Raw genomic sequence first — 25,932 nt, 5'->3', positions numbered from 1 at the left:
TATATTAAATTAAACATTTTATAAGCTGCTTTATCTACATCAGGGGTCTCAGGAACAATATTTTGTGGCCCCCTGCCTGAAATCACAGCTTAAAAAAAAAAAAAAAGGGCAAGGAAAAAAATTAAAAAGTAACTTTAGAAATGTATTTTTTGCTTCAAAATCTGAAAACAAGATGATTTTTTGGATGAAAAAAACATCTAGTGACATTGTTTAAAAAGATCTTATTTCCATAAAAACCCCGAAAATGATAACAAAAAAAAACAAAAACGGGCAAAATTAAACCAGAATAGCCACAATTAGCCTTGTAAACATTCTACCTCTTCTTGTAAATGCTACCAATCAATTTTCTAATCAATTCTAGCGGCAAATTTTCCCACAGTGACAAGATTTTCTCTTTTAAATCAACAATATTTTTAGGGTGTCATTTTTTAATTATCATTTTCAATATTAATTTGTCATGTATTTTTTAGAGGACAAGTTCACTACATATAAAGATTTCTATAATTTACCTGTTTTACACTAAAACAAAGGAAAAATTTGGACTTAGTGTTACTTCGAGCTGATGATTTTACCTTGACATCAAATTGCGCCGTTTGTGGCCAAAATAAACAAAAGACTCAAACATTATTTACAAATTTCATTCTCACTAAATATAGTTCATAATATAAATATCAGAACGTCTGTTTTGATCCAAATTGTTTTGTAACTGTCGCGTTTAGTTTTTAAGATCATCATTTTATGTCACAGATAATGGAATATATTCTAATATTCTGTCCTAATTTTAATTCCTACAAAATGTTTTATGCACATGCTATTTGGCCTCAAGTGCAATGTTGGATCTTAATTTCTAAAATCAAAATAGATCACTCGGATTATTCATTTATGCAAAGAGCCGGCTGTTGCAGACTGTTTGACTTTACCATTTGTAGAAATCAATTTGTTTATTACCCCATTAAAATTCTGCTCACATTTCAATGAACAAAAAAAAAACAACAAAAAAACCTGCTGGATCAATAAAATGCATCAAGAAATATTTTCATTTCATGTCGCTCACATAAAATGTCACGATTCAGTACGCTGTGAAAAGAATTAATTGATGCATTTGAATGATCGATATTGGAATTTATTCAAGGGAAGGTATTGATTATTTCTCCAAAATGATAATCCAGGCTGCGCTCTTTTCATAGGGAGATAGAAACATCTCGCTCTTTTTTTTGACAAGTTATCTGAGTTACCCGAGTCAAAGTAACCGACCCGATTCTGGATATAATCCTTCTGGTAAAAACCCGTCTCGTGTCAGGAAGTGCACGGCGCAAAAAGCATTCTTGCACTCAGTTCGTTTACTAGCAATAAATTTTAATGAGCGGCCATGTTTCAGTTTTGCCTGATGAAGGTGTAAGGAAAAACGTTGCCGCTCATTAAAATTTATCGCAGGTAAAAGGAAATCTCATTTCTATCTATATCATGTCATTAATTATAGTTATTAATCGGCTGACTGATCAATCAGTCCGTCATTAACGTACACGTGTAAAGATGCCGATGTGAGTGACAGTCAAGAGTTAATACTAAGTGTCGCCTGAAGGCTATTATCATTTTTACTCTGACCTTCTTTCTGGCAAAGCATTTTCCCACTTGTTCATGGTGGTGTGTGTGTGTGTGTGTGTGTTCGGCAGCCCCGGACCATCCCTCCGTGTTTTAGTGGTTGTCATTGCTCTTATTTAAAAAAAAAAAAAAAAAAAAAAAAAAGCATTTTGACAGTCCTTGTTTTTTTTTTCTCTGAATTTGCCACGTTTTACTCGTTTTACTTATCAAGACCTTCTTTGCGAACGCGGCTGCATGGAATTTGCTAAATTTATCATGTGATTTGTCACTGTCGTTACGCAGAGGTTATACAAACTGACTGAATTGCTTTTTGTGGGTGTTTTATGGAACCATTAAGTTTATAGGACGATGCTTTCTTAAGGGGGCACTGTGGACCCTGGTTCCGTTCCCACATGGGGCCTCTTTATTTGGAGTTTGCATGGTTTCCTTCAGGTTGACCAGTTTCAACCCGCAGTCCAAAAACATGCAGGAGTTCATTGGAAAAAAAAAAGTCCAGATGTGCGAATGTGTATTTATTAGGACCTGTGCGGTAGATAGTCAATGAACGGATTGATCATTAAGAATAAGAATAACCTTATTTATCCCGAAGGAAATTGTTGTGCCAGTGTTTCAAATAAAACATAACAATAATAAATAATAGTGGGAAATTGTATAAACAGTATAAAAAAAAAGGGGGGAGAATAAGAAATACAAATAAAACTATAAAGTGTCAAAGTCAAGGCTATAAAGTGTCTTAAGTAACAAGTGATAGATAAGGAAGAGTGTGAAAAATATTGCACATGCAGCTGTTATGAAATGAAATATTGCACAGTTATGAATGTAAATACAGATAAATTATTATGATTTACAGTAAGTGGGTGAAATTTTTTTTTATTTTTTTTTATGGTTTAAGATTTTGAGATTCCCTGCGACTGAAGGGAGAGGAATTAAAAAGTTTGACAGCCTCAGGTAGGAAAGACCTCCTGTGGCGTTATTAAGATTACCTGGATGCAGCTACAGATTCGTATTTAGCGGGTTTTCGATGCTACGTCCGTCATATCTAACAGTTATTGCGTCATCTTGCGTTGGACTTTGGTCTTGTCTCACCAATCTGACTGATTTATCTGAAAGCTAACCTCACTTTCCGCACTTTATCATCATTTTCCTGAGGATCCTGGTGGTGGAAATGTGATATTACAAGGTTCTGGTAAAAACAGCTGTGGGGTGATTTAATGCTTCCATTAAATATTGTTTTTTTATAGTCGAGTGAATGACAATTTGAGAATCGTGGCACTTCCTAATTAATTAGCTGCTCGGTCTTAAGCCCACAACTGGGACTTTTTAATTTTCCTACGGTCTCGATTTAATAATGTTGCTTCCTTATGACCTACATAACCAAAACAGACCGTCAGCGATCAAACTGGGCATTTCCAGGCCGACTTAAAGGATCCCTGTTTTCATTGACCTTTGAAATAGTTTGCAGATAAAAAAAAGGAAGCAGATTAATATTTGGGGTTCATCTTTGAATTTAACATGTCTGACACCGAGGCGCCATCAACAAATCGGGGGGAATCCAATAAACAAACAACAAAACATGATTGGAAAACTAACACACAAGCGTCCCTTTTTCACAATAGATCTTAAAAATGCATCAAAACATGTAGCTTTTCAAAACACGTAGCTTAGCCGGATAAACCTGTCGTTCGCTACTTGCAAACAACTGTTGTCACACTGAATGTATAATACTATATATAATGTATAAAGGGAGCGAGAATATGTGTGACACCAAATTGGTGTGTGTGTGTGTGTGTGTGTGTGTGTGTCACAGAAAAAGCAGCAGCTGGCCAGGGGTCACTGACATCATCGGGTCTGTCTAGGTGCCGGCTGCTCTCGCTAAGACGTGCTTCTTTGTGCATTTGAGTGTGTGGTTGTTGGTGTGTGTGTGTGTGTGTGTGTGTGATGATGCATATTTTAATGTTGTTTCCCCCCCCCCCCCCCTGTTTAAGTACATGTCTGTTTAACTTCATCAACCAAGAAAGCAGTTTTTCCATCTTGGCCTTAAGTTACATTTATATTAGAGTGCGAATGATGGCAGATAAAGTCACCTTGGAGATCAGACATGCTACTTTTTCCTTCCCCTGGGCGAAATGCTGTGTAATCTTAATTGGGGTGGCTGCAGGTTTATTTATATATTTTATTTTAGAAATTATTCCCTCATTGAAGATAAAACCCTCCGAACAGGTGCTGTTCCTCCAAAATGAGACCCCATTTTTAAAAAGGAAAGACAACTTAAAAAAAAAAAAATAATAATAATGAAACAAAAAAAAGATTATGGCTGCTGTCAAACTGTTCTGTTTCTTTAGATGATGAATATTCATCTCTCTGTTTTGTCGCCATTTGTTGCCGCACCAAAAGTGCTTTTCAGTCGGGCAATTTCTTCATTTTAAAGCTCTTTAAAATAGCAGTATAACGTCATTACTACTTTTAGTTTATTTCTTTCTTTCCTTTTTCAAAGGGTTTCTCTTTTCAGAAGCATCTTTCTGTGAGCTGCAAACTGCGTTTTATATATCCAGTCCAACAAGGGGCCAGTAAACATGAAAACAAAAACAAATAGGTTGAAAATGAACCGCTGAAGGTGATATCTGAATTTAGGTTCTTCTCGGCCTTCGGAGAATTGATCTGATAGGTAACTTTTAGCATTTGGAGCGGAGAAAGCCGGCCTGATCGTCCCGAGTCCAGTTCATCTGAATTTGACGCCACTTTGCGTTTTCACCGCTGCTCTTCGGTTGCACGGGACGGAATATCTGATGTCATCAAAGCGGGCGGTGATTTTTCTACAAATCGCAAACATTATCCAATCACCCTAAAGCCAGTCGTTGTTGTTATCAGCTAAATAATTGGATACGGTCCTCTTTAACTTGACCAAACGCTCAGAGTGGAACGGAGGAAAGAAGCTTAAAAACCCGACTAATTCTCCAAAGGAGCGAAAGCGGGTTAGACGAGCGACGTCGTTTCCTTCGGCGTCCGTCCGGCGAGCCGGCGGCTGCAAGAAGAATCTGACGTGGACGTCGCTGCCCCGGCGACACGATGATTCTGACAATCTCAGTTTCATTTCACATCGCGGATCCATCCGGCTTCCCTTCCATTAGAACAGATTCCCATCGACTTCATCTCGTCCATCTTGGCCTCCGGGATCGGGTTGATGCTTTTGTTATAAGACTAAAATCAAGGTAAATAACGTGTAAAATGCTAAAATGCCACCTGCCACGGTGACTAACGACGGCGCCGGATTAACCAGGCGGTGACTATTTGTCTGCGCTGTTTTGGCATTGAAGTGTAGCCTTTCAACGTTATCAATTCTTCTATAAATAAATAAAAGAAACCGTTAAAAACATTTTTTTTCAAATCAATTAATTCATTGATTAATTTAGATTTTTTTTTTTTTAATTAACAGTAACAAAGGACCGAAAAACCGCACACACAAAAATCCACGGAATTAAAAAATACATTTTCTGTATGTGTAGTGGTTAATGGCTATTTTTAATCTAAGATCAGCGTCGCAGCTGCGGAAATAAACTAGTGATCTTCAGTTGCTCCGTAGGAACGGTCTGGGGGGTAAAAGGGACTGCACTTATTTACTGCCGTCTCTTGAGGCACTTTCGGTGTGTGTCCTGCTCATTCATGCACGTAAACACAACCGAAGGCAGCGCTGCTGTGTAAGACACTGTCCCGATGACTGCTAGCAATTGAAGTTTATTTTCTTGATCTAGTTCTTTTTCAGGGTTTCCCCTTCTGTTATTTTGAAAAAAAAAAAAAAAAAAAAATCAAACAACAAATCAAAAAAGTACTGCAGCACACACACACACACACACACACATACACACACACACACAGTTGAGTTGCAGCCACAGATCAAACTAATGCAGAGACGATAAAGACGTGTGATAATACGCAGTCATACTTGTTCAAATTGTGTGTCATAACTTACAGAAAATAGGTTCTTAATAACAAGATGCACATTTTCACCATTTTCATACCTGCAAATAACGCCTACATTGTCTGCACTCCTAAGTGTTTTGCACCAAATGGCATAAAGCCAGATTCAAGGTAAAAATAGAAGCAATCTGTCTGTAATATCATACTACAATTCCTTCCACCCAGATAAGGTTGAATAATGAAATGAATGTTGGAGCAGAAGCTCCTACAATGCAGAGTTCTCTTTTGCAGAAGCGTCCGCTGAGCCTTATGCTAGTTAAACTATTTAAAATTTGTTTTCAAGCCCTCAAATCCTCGTCTTTCTCTTGCTCACTTGAGTTTGTTTACAGAAGTGTTTTTTATAAATAATTTGAAAATGTATTTTACTGTAATTTTGTCATCAGGACAATGTTAAGACGTAACATTTCTTCATCTGAAAAGTAAGGCTTAATAAAAACAAATAAATATTATAATAGATGAGATGAGAGATGAGATGAGAATAACTTTATTAATCCCGAAGGAAATTGTTGTGCCAGAGTTTCAAGTAAAAAAAAACAAAACATAACAGTAATAGATAATAGTAGAAAGGAGGAAGAATAAGAAATATAATGAAATATGAATTGTCTTAACTGTTAGCAGTAACTGCAAAGATTGAAGATTCCCTGCGGAATAATAATAATAATAATATTGATAAATGTCATATGTCTGTAATATATATCACACAAAGTCTATATTGACCACCTCTTAATATCATCAGAACACTTACTTAAAATTTAATCAAGAACTCAAATTCATGATTTTTGACATGATTTTGTTAAAAAAAATAAAAAAATGGCATGTCACCCTTTTAGGAAATAAGATAAACTTTGTTGATCCCCATTGGGGGGATTCCTTTGTCATAGCAGGGTAACTGTTATAATGTCAAAAATAAAAATATAGATAGAAATTTTGTGTCCCTTCTCAAACTACAGTAACCGCGGCAAATTGAGGAAGCATTTTAGATTTTAGTTGGTGCATTTCAACTTAAAATTAACCTTTTTTTTTTTTTTTTTTTTCCATTCATTCAAAACAAGGATAAATGTAAATGATGACCCTAAGTAATACACTGCATGGTTGGGTTAGACTTTTCCTTTTTTTTTTTGTCCCTGAAATAAATTAACTAAAGCTGAAACATCAATCATGTGGGAAATAATAAGATTATTGTTTTCTTTGCCTTCCAAGAAATGAGTCACTTTTACTCGTGTGAGATGCTTTTTTTTTTTTTGCATCACAGATCAAGCTTCTTATTCTACCTTTTCTCAGATAATCACTACCTTGACAAACAGGTGGTGTCACCTTGTGGTGTAACATGTAATCACATCAGACTAATAGCATCTGATCACTACATCCTCCCTTCTTTATTCGCATTTTTCAGCACTAAACATCCGAGACTCGAACAATAACCGCTTTTTTAAAACATTTCCAGACGAGTCATTCAGGTTTCTTTATCTCCCTCGCCAACACCCTAAGCGCAGGATCTCTTGAAATATCAATTTTGTCGCAGTCCGGGTCAGATCGAGATACCGTTTCATCCGAACTCGGTGACCTTTTGTAAAGTTTCCGATGTTTTCAGCAGATTATGCCAATTTCAACAAATAACTACTCCATCTGACTTTGGAGCCGCTTCCGTGGGGCAATAAAACAGAATGGGTTTTCCATCCATCATGATCCTCATTCCTGATTGTGTCATTGGTTGCAAGGTGCCTGGCAGGTCTGTCAGAAAATGACTTTTGCTTCATCTTTAATTATCATAGTTTCTGATGTCCTTTTGGATTCATCTGGGGCGTAATGCAGCTTGGCGGTGTGGTGCGTACTTTTCTGTTCATCGCCGTCTCAGCAGGTGATAAATCATTCTCCAGAGGTGATGCTCTGTAAGTCAATAAGGCAAGGTGGGGATCTAAGTTACTATCAGTGGATTTCTGAGAATTCCGACCCCTTTTTCTGCTTTACCACCCGACCGTGGCTATAGAATTGTCATTTTTTTGCAACCGAAACACGGCGCATTATCGGTTACTCTGTGCACAGGATACCACGTCCGGCAAAGACTGATTTTACATGTGTTTTGCAGAAGAAGAAGGAGAAAGTCCATCTTTGTCACTTTCAGTTATCCATGCAGAAAAAAACCACCGGTGGAATTCAAGCGCTGCATTTGACCCATTATGGATGAAAATTAGTGGAACGCAACTGTCGATTAGCACCAGTGTAGCAGCGAGGGGTTCAGTGTCTTCGCATCGGAATGGAAGCGGGAACGTTGGGTTCGGCTCGACGACGGCTCCGACCCTCTGAGCCACGATGACACGCGTCGATGGGATGGTTGATGCTATTGGAGGGTTGTTTGAGCTATCGCTAATAGCAGCTAAATACAGGCGGTCCTCGCTTTACGAAGGGATTTGTTCCAAGGGGTTTGTCATCAAGCCAGTTCGTCGTGAAGCGAAACGCCGTTTCTACCGTCCAGTGTTACAAGCATACATGTCGGGCATTTGTACCGCGGTAGTTTACCTTTTCTGTTAATGTTTATATTTGCAAATTGTAAGCGTGCACAATACATACTCGCTCACAACTCCGCCGCCAGTGCTTTACGTGCTTATTTTAATATTATTGCGAAGCTCGTCGTAACTCGGAATCGTCTTTCACATGCTTACTAATCCGTCACCAAAAAACGTGTAGAAGTTTCTCTCTTCCTAATTTTGCATTTTTCTCTGGTCTCGTCTTTCTGTGGAATTACTCTTCCATCCTTTATCAGCGGCAGCTTCCCATCATGGCACTCAGTTCTCCTTCAATATGAAAGAGTCGACAGGAATTTGGAGGCCATTCGTCTGACATGTTTTCTTAATTACCGTAATTTTGAGCGCACCTGAATATAAGCCGCACCGGGTAGACCAGTGGTCTGCAACCAAGTGGCTTGGGAAAATAAATGATAAATATTTAATTGAATTATATTTCATTTGTGTTAATTCCTTTTTTTAACTTTCAGTTCTAAGTTGGAAGATTATTGTGATCTTGAAATGTTAAATAAAATTATATTTATTATTTTTCGCCGCTCAAAATAAGTTCACACTGGCGGAAGCCGGTATAAAGTCCCGATTTGCAGATGCTGTGTGCAGAAGTTCAGGAGCAGAAGTCCCATAAACCAGGTAAAATAAATATTTATGAAGATATTTTGCAAATATTTATTTTTTATTGTTTACTGACACAGCGATTTTTTTCCCGATTTATTTTTAAAATTCAGGTCAAGGCTCGGCTACACGTTCTGAAAGCCCAAAGCTCAAAATGAGTTCATTACATAAATAAAATGTAATTTTCTCTGTAATACTTTGTGAATTTCAGAAGCAACACATGACACACTTGTTTATACAAAGTGTAAAGGTAACAAAAAGCAATATATACAGTGGTACCTTTATTTTAGACGTCAAAAAGTAATTGCAGCTCGCAGTGTTTTCTTTTCCGAGGAAACCGGGTCCAAATGGCTCTTTGGGTGTTAAGGGTTGCCGACCCCTGGGCTCGCCGGTCGCTATCTCGCTCTTCCTCCTGCGCGCTAAAACCGTCAAAGTCGTCTTCTTCGGTGTCGGAGTTGAACGGACTCAGAATTTCCCGGTCATTTCATCGGTCCGATGTTACGAGGATAAACGTTTTAGCGGCGTGAAGCTCGGTAGCGTCCCCCATCCAAAAAAAGTCCATACATTAGCCGCATCGTTGTTTACGTGAAAAATGTCGCGGCTTATCATCCGGAAATTACGGTACATGTGGCGAGTCTGCATCTTGTGCTGTCGCATCAGTTATTTGTTTGGATTTAATGTCAGACACAGGAAGTGCAGAAGAGACCATGTTTAGACTCTGTCCTGGTCCAAGAGACGTCATATTGTTGCCTTCGCGTCATTAGACACTGAGGTCTTGGTGGTATTTCAATCAGATCGAAACTGGTAGCCAATGATCTGTTTCTGCTGTGAAGGAAGGAAGTGAAGCCACATTGTGATCTGTGGAACCTCATTTCCCCAAATCCTGCACATCTTTTCAGACAGTTTGGGAAGGAATTTGCTGATGAAGTTCTTCACCGTTCCCATTACGCATTGCATTCATTGTTTTAGCCGCGGGTTTCTGTATGTCCTGTATTACCTTGACTTCTTCTTGGCCACATCGAAAATCTAGTGCAGAGAACTTGAAAAAAAATTTAAAAAAATACACTCTTGCCCTCCAAACTGGCATTAATTCTTTATTAAGTCCATAATGTTGATTTGCTCAAGGACCCTGGTAAGTCTCTTCTTTTGTTGTTTGTATTGTAAAGCCTCATATAATTACGTCATCTACATATACTTGGATATTTTCGGTCCTTCAGTTTTGTGTTCCATTGTTCAGTCAAATATCACCGATCCTGAGATATTCCTAAAGGTCGTCTCGGAAACACTACCTGCCAACCGATGTATTGAATGTACAGTATTTGTGAGGCATCAAGTTTTATGAAATATCTGCCGTTTCGCCGGTCAGTTCTTCATGTTTGGGTATTTGGTAATATTCACGTGTTGGATTCTCATTTCAATCCTTTTGGTCTTTGCAAATTCTGTCCAGTTCTGTCTTTAGTTTTATCTTTTTGAATCATGTGCAAAGAACTGACTTTGCCTTCTAAGTAATCACACGTTTGCACATGAAGGATAAGGTGACATCCTTTAAATACCTCCGCAACACTGTGAACCACCTTGTCGTTTTGTGTTTGAGTTTATGTAATACGCTCACTCACCGGCCTGGGATCGTCACAGGTTTGTCAGCAAACAGTGATTCATGTTCTTCAGCACCAAGAGAGGAAAAAAAAATGCGGTTGTACTTTGTTTTTTTACTATAATTTTCTATCATCTTTTGTAGTCTCTCATAGGAGATTTTATTCTCGTTATATTTTGACTAATATGCTGTTGACTATCACTGTTGCTTATCATTCATTATGTCATTTAGTTTTTTTGCCTGATCCATTTACACATTTTATCAAACCAACGGTAAATGTCTCGAATCAGTATTCTGGTTCACGCATTTCCTTTTTGAGAAGCGTCGTTTAAGCAGGCTCTTCCATACGCAGGCCATTGCATTGCCTGGCCGTGCACGTTTAGTCAGTGCTTGTTGAAAGCCTTGTTGCACCGTCACTTCTTTGTGTTTCCCTGCATCGCTGGAAACCAGTCCCATTTTTGCCCAAATCACTAAATGCTTTTAATATTCTCACCTGCACAGCAGATCCTTAAAGCTCGCTCGGAAGACACTTTTTACCCACCACCGCTAATACCGTCTGTGGAGTCACGTAGCCTTGCAAAGGTGCAGGTCTGTTCCATGGGTTTAAGGTCCGTCTGGAGTCAAAAAAAACTCCCGTTGCTGTTGAACGTACGAGCGAAAGCATGTACAGTGATCCCTCGCTATAACGTGGTTTACTTTTCCCGGTTTCGCTACTTCACGGATTTGCATTGTGTTCTGCATTCTGATTTGCTAAAAAGTCACTCCGCTTCTTCTCTACCTGTGCGTCAATAGCGTTGCATTTTGATATGTACACGTACGTGAAACAGGTTGCCAAATTTACATGAGGTACGTGCAAATTCTCTCGCAATTTCCAGTTTCTCTAAAACCCATAATGTTGACAAAACGCTCTGGAGCGACAAAAGCACCTTGCAGGGCCCAAAAGGCAGCGGAAGATGCTATCTATCGCAGATAAAGTTAAACTTCTGGACATGCTAAGGGAAGGTAAAAGCTATGCGGCTGTAGGTCGGCATTACGGAACGAATGAATCTTTTGTTCGTTCCATAAAGAAGGAAGAAAAAAACATAAGGACGACAGCAGCGATGTAAAATAGAGAATTTAATTGATTGGTCCGTCTCAGTGATGCGGCTCGTCTTCAACTCTGACCAAAACAGTGCGCCCAATTGCTACTTCAACCAAACCTTAATTAAAAAAAAATAAATTTGTGTCTTTTATGCATTTTTTTCACTGTCAAATTATCGTGCGGGCCCGACCGAACCTCCTTGCGGGCCGGTTCTGGCCCGCGGGCCGTACGTTTGCCACCCCTGTTATATAACATCACGAAAGAAAACAGTATTTTTCTTGAGTTTGAAATCTTTTACACGCTAAGGGAAGGTAAAAGCTATGCGGCTGTAGGTCGGCATTACGGAATGAATGAATCTTCCGTTCGTTCCGTAAAGAAGGAAGAAAAAAAACATAAGGACGACATCAGCGATATATAATATTTAATTGTATAATAATTGTAAAAAAAAAAGTAAAGGTTTCTACTTCACGGATTTTGCCTATCACGGGTTCTTTATGGAACGTAACCTCCGCGAAAAACAAGAGTTTACTGTATCTTCAACTGCATCAAATCACGTTACAAACTCTCTTTATCACTTTGATTGTCATCAGTGAATGTGTTGTACTCTTCAATAGCTCGAGGCCTTTCACCTAAAAGCAGTAACAATACCTTCCTTGCGCCTGGCTTGGTTTCAAATCCCGTGGCTGATGTTTACAGCTGGAGCGCTCGTGAAGACAAGCCAGTTGTGGTTAATATTAATGTTAATATGTGGTTTAAATTTCAATTCCTGTGACCAGGTTTTGTTTGTCTTCTTATTAATGAGGAAATGAGTTGCTTTTACTTCTGCAACACGGCTTTATGTTTTGTAGAGGCTAGTTGGTAGTACATATCGTACAGTTTAGAATATAAATTAACCGCATTGATAAAATTATGTCACCAATCCAATCATTATTACAATCAGCTAACACTAATCGGGATGTTTTGCATCATCTCGTTGTATTTTCTAACATTTCATTTTTTTTTTTTTTGCTTTTTACCTTATTGGAAATTGAAATCTGGTTCATCCGGATTGCATTGACTTGAAAAATTTTCCAGCGGTTTTGACGGCTATCGCGCAACAGCTGTTTTACCCAAACACTTCAATAGAACACACACACACATCCGTGTGCTTTTTTTCGTCTTTCTCCCCTTCCATGTTTTTATTCCTCATTGGCATTAAATTTGTTTTGATGCGGCTTTTTGGACAGACGTTCGTAGCCGCCTTACCGCCTCATCCCTCCCGACATCACCGGTGACACGAACCCCGCAGGATCCTCCGGGCCAAACGACAACAGCTTGCCTTCACTTTTTTTGCTCTTGCAGAGCCAAGTTCCCTCATCGCAGCAATCTGTGTATCTTTGTGCCTCTCCAAAGCAAGGTCGAGCAAGGCTAAAGTGTCTTATTGGACAGTGAGATTTGTCTCCCACTCAGCTGCCGGCTGAATGATGCATTTAGCTGTTTGCGCTCGACCTCACAGACGGCTCGGCCCAGATACCGCGGCGGGCTGCTTATCAGCTCTGATCCCAGTTACATTACTGTTGCTGAAGAGGCTTTTACAACTCCGGCCCAGGAGGGCATGAGATAGTATTGCGAGTTTAAATAAAGGCGGTCTTTTGTGCATGTGTACATCAGATAGTCGACATATAGCGCGCGGTTTCATTTTGCATCCCATGAAATAAACCTGGCTCCACATATCCGACATTTACAAGAGGAAAAATATTTTTAGCGGCTGTCGAGTCTCTTCTCGCTCTCATTAATTTCTATGCGGTGTATCTGGCTCATTCGTGGTTAATTTTTTCAGCAAATATTTTGGGGGAATTTTGAGGTTATCGCTCGCAAACCTTCAGGCAATTTCCTGCTACGTGCAAGCAATTTCCTGTAAATTTTCAAGTAACTTTTTCACAATTTCTTCAGGTCCTATTCTTGCCCCTGTGTTTTTCCTCCAAGTATATCCATATGCACCGGTATACTCATTTTTGTTGATTTTGTCTATCATGCTGCCAACTTGAATTCAATGAACACACATTTTCACACACCGCTTAACAGTGTGTATGCAAAGGTTTCACGATCCAAGACTCCAGTCAATACATGCCTGTTGTGTTGCACATAGTGCAATATGACAAGCCCTGATTTGCGGTTTGCTAGTCGACTCTGATGCAAGAGACAGTGTTTCACCTTCAGAAAAGGGTCAGCTGTTGCTCAGCTTGTTCATCCTTTGTAATTGAATGGAGCTCTTCTCCTTGCTTCCTTATCTGAGAGTCCCGTTCAATGTAATGAAAGGGCTTCTATGGGATTGTAATGAGCTTTTCTCCATTCAAGTTTGGTATTCAACTGACCTTCCCTATACCACATTTCTAGCGGCCTCTGTCCACTTTAATTCTCTGCACATTAGCATGACTCATGGCTGGAACAAATGTTTTCCCATACCTGCTATGTGATAATTTTTCAAATCAGGTCATTTGCTGCCTGATTAAATGTTGGCTTCTCGCTCCAAATTTTGCAAAGTAAATCTTCCACAGAAATTGCAGCTTGAATACTTTGAATATCAGACGCAAGGCTGAAAGCGACAGATGCTGAATAACTTATGCAGAGACTTTAAATCAAGCTAGGAAGCAGCGGTATGCATTGATAAAATATATACCACATCTTAAATATTATTATTATTATTATTATTATTAGTAGTAGTAGTAGTAGTAGTGGTAGTAGTATTATTGTTATTATTGTTATTATTAGTATTATTATTATTATTAGCATTGTTATTATTATCATTATTATTAGTAGTAGTAGTGTTAGTAGTATTATTGTTGTTATAATTGTTATTATTATTATTATTATTATTAATATTATTATCATTATTATTAGTAGTAGTATTAGTATTATTATTAGTAGTATTAGAAGTAGTTTTTTTTTTTTTTTTTGCATTGTCAAACAATATTCATACAATAAAGCTGATCTGTTTGCCGAATTTCAGCTCAATGACACTGCATGGAATACAAAGTACTGAAAGGAAAATGGTCAAAATAATGATCTGGCAAACATAAAATGTAGATATTATGGCTGTAATTCAATCGCCTCTTCGTTTGATGCAGGAACCATCCTCAACATGGTCTTTATTAAGAATGTATTAAGCATGTGGTTATTTGTAGTTTTTTCCTTTGATGAAATATTAAAGAAACACCTGATTGGACAGAAACCTTGCCTTGGATTCTGCTGACAGCATCTTCCCATCAGATCTGTCAGTAAATTGTCATATCATTTGTTTTTTCCTGCCTCACAAGCTCTGATCTGTAGCTTGTGTTTAGTGTGATGCAAGCGCAATGAGACCTCTGGGGGGCTGAGCGTCGTGAACACTGGGGTTAACTAGTGGGGAAACTAGTATTTGCCTTTCTTCAAGTCCCAATTCTAGATTGATACCAGCAGTTTAGTCACTCTGGCGCAAGAGAAGATTTATGTCAGGAAAATTCACCGTCAAGCATCCTGTTAATTGCAGCTATGTTAACGTTTAGCGACGTAACATCGCGCACTCGGTCGGGAGGGTTTTAGACGCGATTTTGACGAGCACATTTCAGAATTCGGATGAAAGTTTCAGTTTGACTCGCAGGTGAGTGTAGAGGATATCTGAGCCTGCAATTTGAATGCTTTAAAATCACAACCGAGAGTAAAACCCCGAAATAAAATTGACACCGCAATGTTATTCTGGCGCAGTGATGGGCAACTCACTTGTACTCCAACTCTTCAGGTCGCTAATTTCCAGTGGTTGTGGTCTGTTAACACAAACGCAACCCTTTGGCTAAAGAGGTTAAATTACAGTCAAGGACCTCATTTTGCAGCGTACGTCTACTAACTTTTAATAATTCAAGTGGTGGTTATTACTGAGAACGGATTCCTGATGTCCAGTCGGTGAAAATCCCAGGATAAACAAACCCTTTCCAACACCCTTTTCTGCACAACCGTGTTTCCTTTCGCAAATATCAGTGCTTTGGATGCAGGTTAAGCAGTTTTGTTATTTGTGAAGAAAATGACATACAAAAAAAAAAAAAAAAAAAAAAAAATGGATCCGCAAAGATATATTCTTGCATCCAAATTTTTGTGCAGAAAAGAAATTCAATAAAATAACCGCTGGGCATCAGACTGGGTCGCGAACTTCATACAGGTTTTGTGTCGACCTCAGGATTGAAGTCGCCAAAATTTGGACTGTATTTCTCTGACATACTTGGACTGAAACTATGAGCGAAAGCAAGAAACGCCGTCTCACTCTTTTGTTCTGTTTTACAACAACAAGTCGCAGAGAGGAAGAATGCTGAAGCCGCGCTGATAAATCTGGGTCGTGTTTAGTCTTCCGTTGTGTTTTGCAACTTTGCTGTCCTGCTACAAAGAAGCCAGTCGATAATTCATCCATCATCTGATATCTTTGCCGTTACGTGTTGATGCGCAAGTTTTTGAACTGTTGCGCCGTCTAGTTTTACAGCTGGAGCCTGAAGAAATGCTTAAATAAGGCGGTAAAAAAATGTGCCAAAACAGTTCAAATGAACATTTTAAAGGGCCCTAAGAAGCTTACCCTGGTCTGGACAGATTTGGATTTCAAATGGCTATAGTGAGAAACTGCACCAGAGCACAAAGGAGGTATTTGAATCTGGGACAGCCACAGAAACTCACACACACACATATATATATGTCTTAACCATAATGCATTCCTAAAACTAACCAAATAATTAGTTTCTCCAGATGATAAAGCAAGACATTATGTCAAGTAAAAAAAGAGAGGGCGAGTTAACCGGCTCCGAGGAGGAGTTAAAGAAGACGTGGGCTGCTCAGGCTGAAGTGGTCCCAGTAATGATGGGGACGCTTGCAGAATAAACCCCTAAGCTGAGAGAATAACTCCGTCTGATTCCAGGAAGAACATCTAAGATGATAGGATCCGACACATGACCTTCAAGCTCCTCGCCGTTTGAACACGAAGGACACGCTCTTGGTGTTGGAAGAGACTTTTTTTTTTTTTTTTTTTTTTTTTCATTGTTATTATCTTTAATTTAAGTGTGTTGGCCTTTTCTTTCCATGGCAGTCAGTTTGTGTTGGCTTCCCTGTAACCAATTTGCATTTAGAAGGAGGCGTTTTTTTTTTTTCACCCGCTCGATTGTTTCATCACAATTTAACATCTGATTTTTACTTGTTCTGAAAGCCACGCCGATGTTATTGTTCGCATACGGCGCTGCTCGGCGGGATTTTGAAATTAGCGGAGACGAGGTCAAATTCCTTCCGACATTCTTCGGCGAATATTCTAAGTCAATAAGCGAATAATCCCTTTATCGACCGAGAAGTTGATTTACGTCCACGTGCGAGAGGAGAAATGGCGAACGATTAACCTTCCAAAAAAATTAATAGTACTCGTTTCTGTTTTGTTTTTTCCCTTTTAAATCCGGACAAATTTTTTTGGGGGGTTTAAAATGGAAATTATTCCTGAAATTAGCTGAAAGGAATAAATTGGCTTAGTGGATGATCCTCCCCTCCTGCCACAAGCGGTAATGAAAGGATGCAGGAAAGGATGTACAATTCCACTTCCTCAGGCAATCAGTGTGCGTTGTGAAGCATGAAGAAATTCTACAGTGAAGGCCTGGCTTCGCTCCCAGATCCACACAGTACGCTCTCATTTAGATCTGATTGCAGGACAAAATCCCGACCCCCGTTAATCCTTACATTATTTCTACAAATGTCCTCCTCTCAGGTGTTCTTTGACTCTTTTGTCGTGGTTCGCTCATCCCGAAGTCATCGCGGATATTCTGAGAAAGAGCTTTTCATTTCTGCAAAGACTTCTTGGGGTTTCGAAACATTACGCTAAACCTCACATGGGATTTATGCCCTTAATGCTGCAATTTTAAAGTAAGAAAACATTCGGTTGTTTTTCAATCGATATAAACCTCGACAACTCTGAGAAAACAAGACGAAAAACTAGCGGCACCTGTACGGCGGCAATTTTCGGACTTGATGGATCGCTGCGATATGGATACGTGGGTCAGATGACCGGACCGCACTGTCAATTTTCTTTCGCTCGCTGTTTGATATTTTCCTTTTCCTAGAATTGAAGCGTCTCTATTCGCTCTCCGTTGCGTTTTGATTCATTTTAATACGAACGTTTTTATTGCAAAAAGCGCAGTTATAATGTTGGGGAATTGTGGATTGTTTTGTTGGAGTCTGGAAAGGGCCTTTTATTTATTTTTGATACCAGCTGGTCACATCAAGAGCTGATTTATCTCTCATTTTCTCTCGTTATTTCTTATTTTTAATTGTTCGCCAGTGAGGAAGTCCTCATGTTAGATTAAATTTGATGAAAAGACTTTCAACGTATCTGGATTATATAATAAATTGAAATTACATAAATTCATAATAATAAATTATAAATGATTATTTCAATTTCATATTTCATTTCATATTTCAAGTGCATATATCAGTAAAGAAAATATACTTTTTTTTTTTTTTATTGTGTCAATCAATGAAAATTTTAATTGGCCACAGTCACAAGTGATGTGCTCATCATTAGAAAACTATTTAAAAATAACTCCATATGCTTACTTACCCCAGATTAGTTTATTTGTGTTGTAAATGGATTAATAGGTTGCATATGTAAATATAATTAATAGTTCAGTACCATCCATCCCCATTTCCAACTCCGTTTTAGATTGAGATGGAAATCGATTTTATAAAACCATGTTGTTTTGGCTTCATGGTTTTGCGACGTTAAAGAGATTTTCGATTTTCAATGCTTTTTTTGATCGTTGGATTTTATATTTTCACCTTTATCTCCTTTTCTAATCCAATACTAAGTGTAGCACATAGTAGCCTGTTGTCCTCATAGGGAAAAAAAAAATAAAATTCACATGGCATCGAAAGGAAAAGTTTCCGTTTTCTCCACTAAATGATGTTTTCACGTGTTCAAATATACGAGTGAAGTGGATCAAAAATGACATTCAGGCCGAGCGAGAGCTGAAAGTATGGCATTTGGGAAGCCGTCTCTCCATGTAACCACTGACTAGATGGGTTGAATAAGACCTTTATATGTAACCATGGTAAGGATCTCATGACAAGTCTCCAGGTTAATTACCTTTTAGTGTTTGCGTAGCAAATCTCATTTCCAGTAATGAAAGCCTGCTCTCTGGCAGTGAGCGGAGACGTTCATTATACCTTGTTCAGCAGAAGCCCTCCTTGAGGGTGGAGAAGTGTGCAGATCGGTACCTGTAGTTACTATCTGTGCAATGATTTATCAGCTGCTGCTGTGCAGAAAATTATTGCTTCCTAATTGCCTGACAATTTTGTAACTGTTCATTCTCTTACTGGTATGAAATAGCCCTTTTCTTCAAGAAGGGATAATGATGTTCAAGACGCTTCCCCGCTTTGACTATTTATTCCAGGAAATCAGTCGCTATCTGTGGCTTTTTTTTTTTTTTCCTCCAGTTGAATTTCTACATAAAGGCTAAAAAAAAAAAAAAAAAAAAAAAAAGGCAAATCCAGTCAAACTAGATTTAGTTTGATAGAGCAGATTGAATGGAGTGTAATGTTGATCTCACATGGCTTGTTTTCTTTTATCATTGAAAATCAAAAGATGTTACAATGACACGCTCATGACTATCTGGTCACTGTGGAAATGAATGTATGTACAGTCACCTTTGTAAATAATAAAAGGGACGGCTGAAGTTGGAGTTAACTGAAATTTCAGTCCAAAAAGTCTGTAACCTCATATATAGTGTCTGCTGTAAAAAATAAAAATCTCGGAAATGAATTGTAAAATTCATGAAAAAAAAAAATGCTGGAAAAAAAGAGATATCTCAGAAATTGACTGCAAATTCCTAAAAAAAAAGTCTTTAAAAGTAAAAATCTCAGAAATTAACTGTAAAATTCATTTAAAAATGCCTGGAACCCCATATGTGGTATCTGCTGTAAAAACTAAAATCTCAGAAATTAACTGTAAAATTAATTAAAAAAAAAAAAAAAGTCTGTAACCTCATATGTGGTGTTTGCTGTAAAAAATTAAAATCTCAGAAATTGATTGTAAAATTCCTAAAAAAAAAAAAAAAGTCTGCAAAAAATGAAAATCTCAGAAATTAACTGAAAATTCATTTAAAAATGTCTGGAGCCCCATATATAGTGTCTGCTGTAAAAAAAACTATTATCTCAGAAATTGACTGTAAAATTCCTAAAAAAAAATTCAAAAAAAAAAAAATTCAAAAAATAAAAATCTCAGAAATTAACAGTAAAATTCATTTAAAAATGCCTGGAACCCCATATGTAGTACCTGCTGTAAGAAATAAAAATCTCAGAAATTAACTGAAAATTTCATTCTAAAAAGTCTGTAACCTCATACGTACAATAGTGTCTGCTGTAAAAAATAAAAATCTCAGCTTCTGAACCGGAATATGTAATATTTTTATCTATTTATATTTAAACTGGACTTTATAATTCCATTTAATATATTTGAAATAGCTGAAGTACACGATGAGGATCCACCACACGAGCCATCAGAGATTCATGAGATGAAAAAGTGAAATAAAAGCATCTTTTCCGGCTCGATGTAATCCAAAGTGCCATCTTGCTTCAGACAATGTGATGGATTTGTGAATAACGAGCAGTGTCACACTGGGGTTTCATTCCTACAATTCCAAAGTTCCCTTCATTCTTATTTTGTAGCAGGTTTTATATAATAGTTCTGTCATCTGTGAATTGAGCATTTATCTCTCGCCGTCTCTTTTTCTCTCCTATTATTTGTTCTTATGAAAAGTTTAGTATCCAGAATGTCAAAACCGACAGAATATTGCAGCACATTATGCAAACCTCTAAGTGACTTGAATACGCATGATGATTTTGCGCATAACCAATACACTGAATACACTGAAATCGGGAGAAAAAAAAGCAACAAAAAATAATACAAGGATAATTTTGCCACAAGTTGAACAATTTTTATGTTTGCTAATGAGAACCAGATTTGTCTTGACTTCATTCTTTAATGCATCCAAATGTAGGTTCGATATTTTGAGCTGTCAAATTTGGGTTTGAATAAAAGCACCCTGTTCGGTGACCATTAAATGGATTTATCTGTGCCAATTATCTTAAAATGTAAAATATCAACTGAATTAATCAATTTAATTATATATGATGCGCTTTTACATAACAGTGAGTACCATTCAACACATAAATGTAAAATAAGCTTTAGGTGTAGGCACCTATGCTGGTGCAACAGCATATCATTTATACAGAGGATAAAAGACTTCTATTTGATCATAATTAGATTTGTTTTCATTCCTAAATTTCATATAATTGATGTTTTCTTATCGTCTCCTTTAGTAATAAATGTTCATGGATCCAACGATACCGTCTGCTTGCTGCTGCTCGGCGCGTCAAAGATATGCGGCCTTACATATTTGTTTCGATGGTTTTTTTTATTATATTTTATTGATGTAAATGATAAAGGGAAAACCTTAAGTTGTTGGAATGTCAAAAATCGGACCCGACCAGCATGATGTCAGATATTTTTCATTTCATTTCATTTATTGGTTCATTAGGACAGTTTACAATTCCATCAAGCACAGAGGCAGAGATGTTTATACCAGATTGTAGCTCATCGCTAATTTCCATCTGTAGTCCTGGGAAGACAATACAAATATAAAACTGTAGAAATGGACAATATATACAAAATATACAAATAGACGATAAAATAACCGTACAATATACAAACAGGCGATAAAATAAGTATTTTGCAAGTTGAAAGTGTAATGTGATGCAATGTTATGTAATGTTGTGACATCATTAGTTTGGTCACCTGGTTAAAATACCCGTCTGGTGTTGTTAGTGTGAGCATGTTTGCTTCTTCAGAATGTATATTTTACATCTGAATGTAAAACCGTTGCATGTAAAAGCGTCTCCTCCTCCTTTGGATCCAGTGAATCTTGTCAGTCAGGAGGGCCAGAGGCGCGACGTCACTTCTACTGAACTATTGCTCCTTCCAGAATATCTGGTATTACATTACATTACATTACATTACATTACATCACATTACATTTGGCAGACGCTTTTATCCAAAGCGACTTACAATAGAGGACATAAACACTGCAAATAACACTTGCAAATACAAGATGCACAGGAAATATACAGAACAGTAAGCTGTTTTTTTTTTTTTTTTTTTAAGACAAAGACGTACACGTATGTACACACACACACACACACACACACACTCTGCATAGCCTAAGTTTTTACCTGTTTCTTGAAGGTTGAGAGAGATGATGCTAGTCTTGTTGCTTCCGGAAGTTTGTTCCACCACTGAGGTAGTAGAACTGAGAACAGTTTTGCCTGAGATCGAGCAAAAGGTACTTCTAGTAGGTTTGTATTAGAGGAACGCAGCTCTCTGCCGGAAACATAAGGTCTTATGTTATTGTAACGTTATTTTTAAAACCTTCTTCTTCCAAACCCAGAGACGAGCCGTCGCTCCGTGTCGGAAAGAAACCGACGTGACGTTTTGCTCGAGCGGTTCTCGCGTAATTTCTTCAGCTTCCATCAACAACAGCATAAACATATCGTCCGTCGCTGTTTATGTGGACGTTTTTCGCTAATAAAATAAACCAGGAGCGTCTTACATGTCTGCTTTTGCAGACCGGATCGGGGGGGGAAGCGGTAAACATGGCAACTGACGCGGTAAACATGGCAACCGATCCGCCAACTTTCTCCTCGGTCTACATTGTGACAGAGAGAAGTGTTTGTCTCTCCCTCAGGCAAGTGTTGATCTTTGGTTGTGAGTTGTGCGGCCAAAAGAGCCAAACTGTTTGCCGCCCAAGGCAACTGCCAGTATCTCCACCGCCTGGACTCACCAGTGGTCCCAGCGCAGGACGGAGGGAGTCGTCTGAGCCCGGGTCCGTGACTGCCGGCGTCGCGAGCCAAGTTGGCCGGCGTGTGAAACGAGGCTCGCGCTCAGTCACGCTCGATTTAAACTGGCGGCGGCGGCGGCGGCGGCGGCGCTCGGAGCCCGTGTATAGTTTTAATTTGAATGCTTGTCTCCGTGTTTCCAGTATGTTTTGTCTTTGACATTTCCAACCGACTGCAACATGGTGTGTGTGTGTGTGTGACACCCCCTTATATCAGAGTACCGTTGGAAATGAATGGGGAACCGTCGTCAAGAATAACAATGGGCTTCTCTAAAAGAGCAATTCCATTACCATTTATAGCTCAGGAAGAATAACTGCACACAGTGGGGCTAAGTAGAGCCTGAATGTGACCTTTTTAAATATGAATGTCATGCATATACATTGTGCCCCTTTATATGGATTGCATTTCGTACGTTTCCCGGCCCTATTTCACAGCATAATATATTAACAATTTATGACTACAGCAGGAGCGATTGGGCTCATTTTCACGGCGAGATATTTTTTTTTTTCGGTCGCCGCGTTTGCCTCCCGTTCCTTCCCCGGCAGCTGTCTCGCCGCGCTCGGGAGGCCGTGCTGGAAGTGTGCACGTGAGCGCGCTCTGCCTACGTCGCAAATGACTTTCTCTGACAAAAGGCCCTAATGACTCAATATTTGAATACTCGCTCCGAGTGCGAGGAGACAAAAAAAAAAAAAAAAAAACCCAGCCCGCCATCTGCAACAGCTGCACGCCGTCCTCTCGCAGTGAGGCCCGCAGATTCAACGGTGAGTGTTTTTAATTTCACGAGGGTGTCGGGAGACCTTTCTCCGGGACGGAGTATTTCAAATTACGGGCGGAGAGCCTCACAAGAGCCTCGTCTGTTGCCTTTGGGGAGAGCGGCACCTGGATTAACCTCTCTATAGACCCGGCGAAGGTATTATAAACGTGGATTGTAGAGCAGAATGTAACATCTGTTCCGGCTCTTATCGAGCTCGGGTGTGTCTTTGTGAGAGGATGAAATAAACGCGTGGAAGGCGATCCGCCATATAACGTAAAACGTTATATAAGCGCTTTTCCGCGCAGGGGTGTTTACCTGAATTAAAAACGTAATCGGTAAATTCATTGCGCCTCGTTAAAAATTTTTATTTGACGACATATTTCTTTGCCCCACAAAATACTGTTCTAATCAGGCTTAGCTCTGTAAATCTGTGCAATACAAGGAAGTTAAATTGAGCGCTGAGAGAAATCAAAAAAAAAAAAAAAAGGGGGGGGGCTGATTGATTGATTGATTTGTGCAAAATATTTTATTTCCTATAACAGTGACATGTTAATTAAGATGTGCTCTTGTGTCTGGGATTAGTCAGACAGGCTGGTTTCCATCTGGCAATTTTTGAGGGAAAAACCCTGAACAAAACCACAACAGCAAAAACAGCTATTTCATAAATAAAAACATTAAAAAAATGCATTTAAATTTTCGCTGAAAGGGCCGTATATCCGGACCCGATTCAGGCGTTTGCAGAAAAAAAAAAAAAAAAAAGCAAAAAAATAAAAACGGGCACTGTGATATTTAGAAGAGCTTATGAACAAGATGACATTGGAAATAACAGGAAAGATTTGATCAATTATTATTTGTTAATATGTTATCATGCAGATCTGAATGAGCAGGTTTGAACTAAAGAAGAGGATTAACGTATTTCTGCAATTTCTACAACGGACTTGATGTGCTTTATTTGACTGAAGTGGCAGGAAAAGATCCAAAACAACAACAACAACAACATTTTGGTCTTCACACCCGTCTTACCTCACGTGTCTTACAATTGTAATCCAGCTGAGAAAAGCCTTTTCCGTGTCCTGGTGGAACTTCATGTCCCACCGGGAGCCATTTGTCTTGTAAAACTTGCTGATTTGACCACTTTTCTTCCTTTGTGCGCTTCTATCGCGGATCGGAAAAGATTTATGTAGTTCAACTGTTTATACTTTGGTCTGTTTTAATCTGATTTGTTATGTTGGAGCCCTGAGACGCAATTATTATAAACAAGTCCATTTACTTTGTGGCCTGATGTCAGCAGTTATCATCTTGACAGCGGTGTGATTTATGATCAAGCGAGGGTTATATGCCGTTTCGGTGTCCTACTTCCGGTGCCGAGGAAATTCACGTGGCTTTTCTTAAAAAAAAAAAAAAAAAAAAATGATTGCGTGTCTAGTTTGCTGTTTCTGTTCGTGCTCGGAAATGATACTTGCGTTTACTTTTTAGGCCCTATCACCCAACCTTATTCTGCGGGATACAGTCTTAAATCCAGAATACATGCCTCGGACGGTGGTTTTTTTACATTTTATTTTAATGGCTCAGCAATTTTTGGAACCGCTGGATCCTCAAGCAAACGTAACTCATACAAAGAAGGAAATAGTCCATTTTCTTGGACTATTATCTGCTGTGGATTATTTGATATTCCAGCGGATACTGCTGGGAGCAGCAGAAACATGTTTTTTTTGTTTTTTTTTCTTGATTTCTTTTTATTTTTTTTATTTATTTTTTTATATAAACCATTTTAGTCTTGCCTGTCTACATGCAAGTGTATTGGAATATAAAGAAAAATAATTTAAAAAAATAGTTATGTTACGACAATTTTCCCTTCACAATCATTACAACATATAGATACAGACGGCCACTCATATTCAAATTTGTGCAATTTTTTACAATTAACCTGCTGCATGTTTTTGGACTTTGGGAGGAGATTCTGGAGAAAACCCACATGCAGACTCGACACGCTGTGAGGCAGAAGCGCTCTGCGCTACTGTACCGCCCACATCCATGTATTCACTTTTAGTATTCATGAAGAAATGGTGTGAGTAAATTAACATTTAAAAAATCTGCAAAATGGGTACTTAAAAATCATGCACAAATCACCCCCCCCCCCCTTAGAAATCCAGTCATTACTTAAATGTCAGCAAGTTCAGTTTAAAATCGTGTGAAATTTGCAGTGTTTATTCCACGGCTGCACCTCATAGGACCCAACATCCAGGTCTTTGCACTTCAGAAAGGCCAAAAACATAAAGCCTGTGTGATTAGCCCAACTTTGCACTCACTTTACCCTTATCATTGCACCCCAGTCCGACTGACCGGCTCCGATGATTAAATTGAGGAAGACGCTTCTGGCATTTGACATATATCAGAAGAAGATGAGTCTCCCAACAGATATTAAATTCACAGACCGTTATTATGGTGCTCTGCAAACGAGACAACACATGAAACCAACCAACGGAAGAACAATCAACACTTTGAGACGCGCAGCCGAGACCCACTTTTCACAAAATTCAGCTTTTTCAGGACCCACGCTCTTGAATATCATGGTCCACCGACAACAGAGCTGATGTCGAACATCAGCAAATCCCCAAAATACCAGACTTCTTTTTTTTTTTTTCTCCAATCTATGCATGATAGACAGTTACACACTTTCAAACCACTAATTTATTCTTATCGTTATTACAATCGACAATGCAGCAACGAAAAAAAAAAAAAACGTGGAAAACAGATTATTCTAATAATGCAAGTGTTATTTAAGTTATATATATTATCATTTATACAATGACAGGAAAACTTGACAGCAATAAAATCAATATTATGTCTCAAGTGAACGGATGTAAATTGG

At 38.5% G+C, this 25,932-nt stretch overlaps 1 protein-coding gene across 4 annotated transcripts in view; it reads left to right on the top strand.

The window, feature by feature from the left end:
* The window catches only part of msi2b (musashi RNA-binding protein 2b), a 289,929-nt gene that overhangs the window by 76,391 nt on the left and 187,606 nt on the right, over positions 1 to 25,932 (top strand). The window lies entirely within an intron of this gene.

This window comes from Fistularia commersonii, chromosome 3 (assembly GCF_037954325.1).
Source record: "Fistularia commersonii isolate RoL2024-O1a breed Wild chromosome 3, RoL_Fcom_v1.0, whole genome shotgun sequence".
Lineage (NCBI taxonomy): Eukaryota > Metazoa > Chordata > Actinopteri > Syngnathiformes > Fistulariidae > Fistularia > Fistularia commersonii.
Note: the sequence above shows the minus strand (reverse complement) of the source record. Positions and strands in the feature narration are given on the sequence as shown.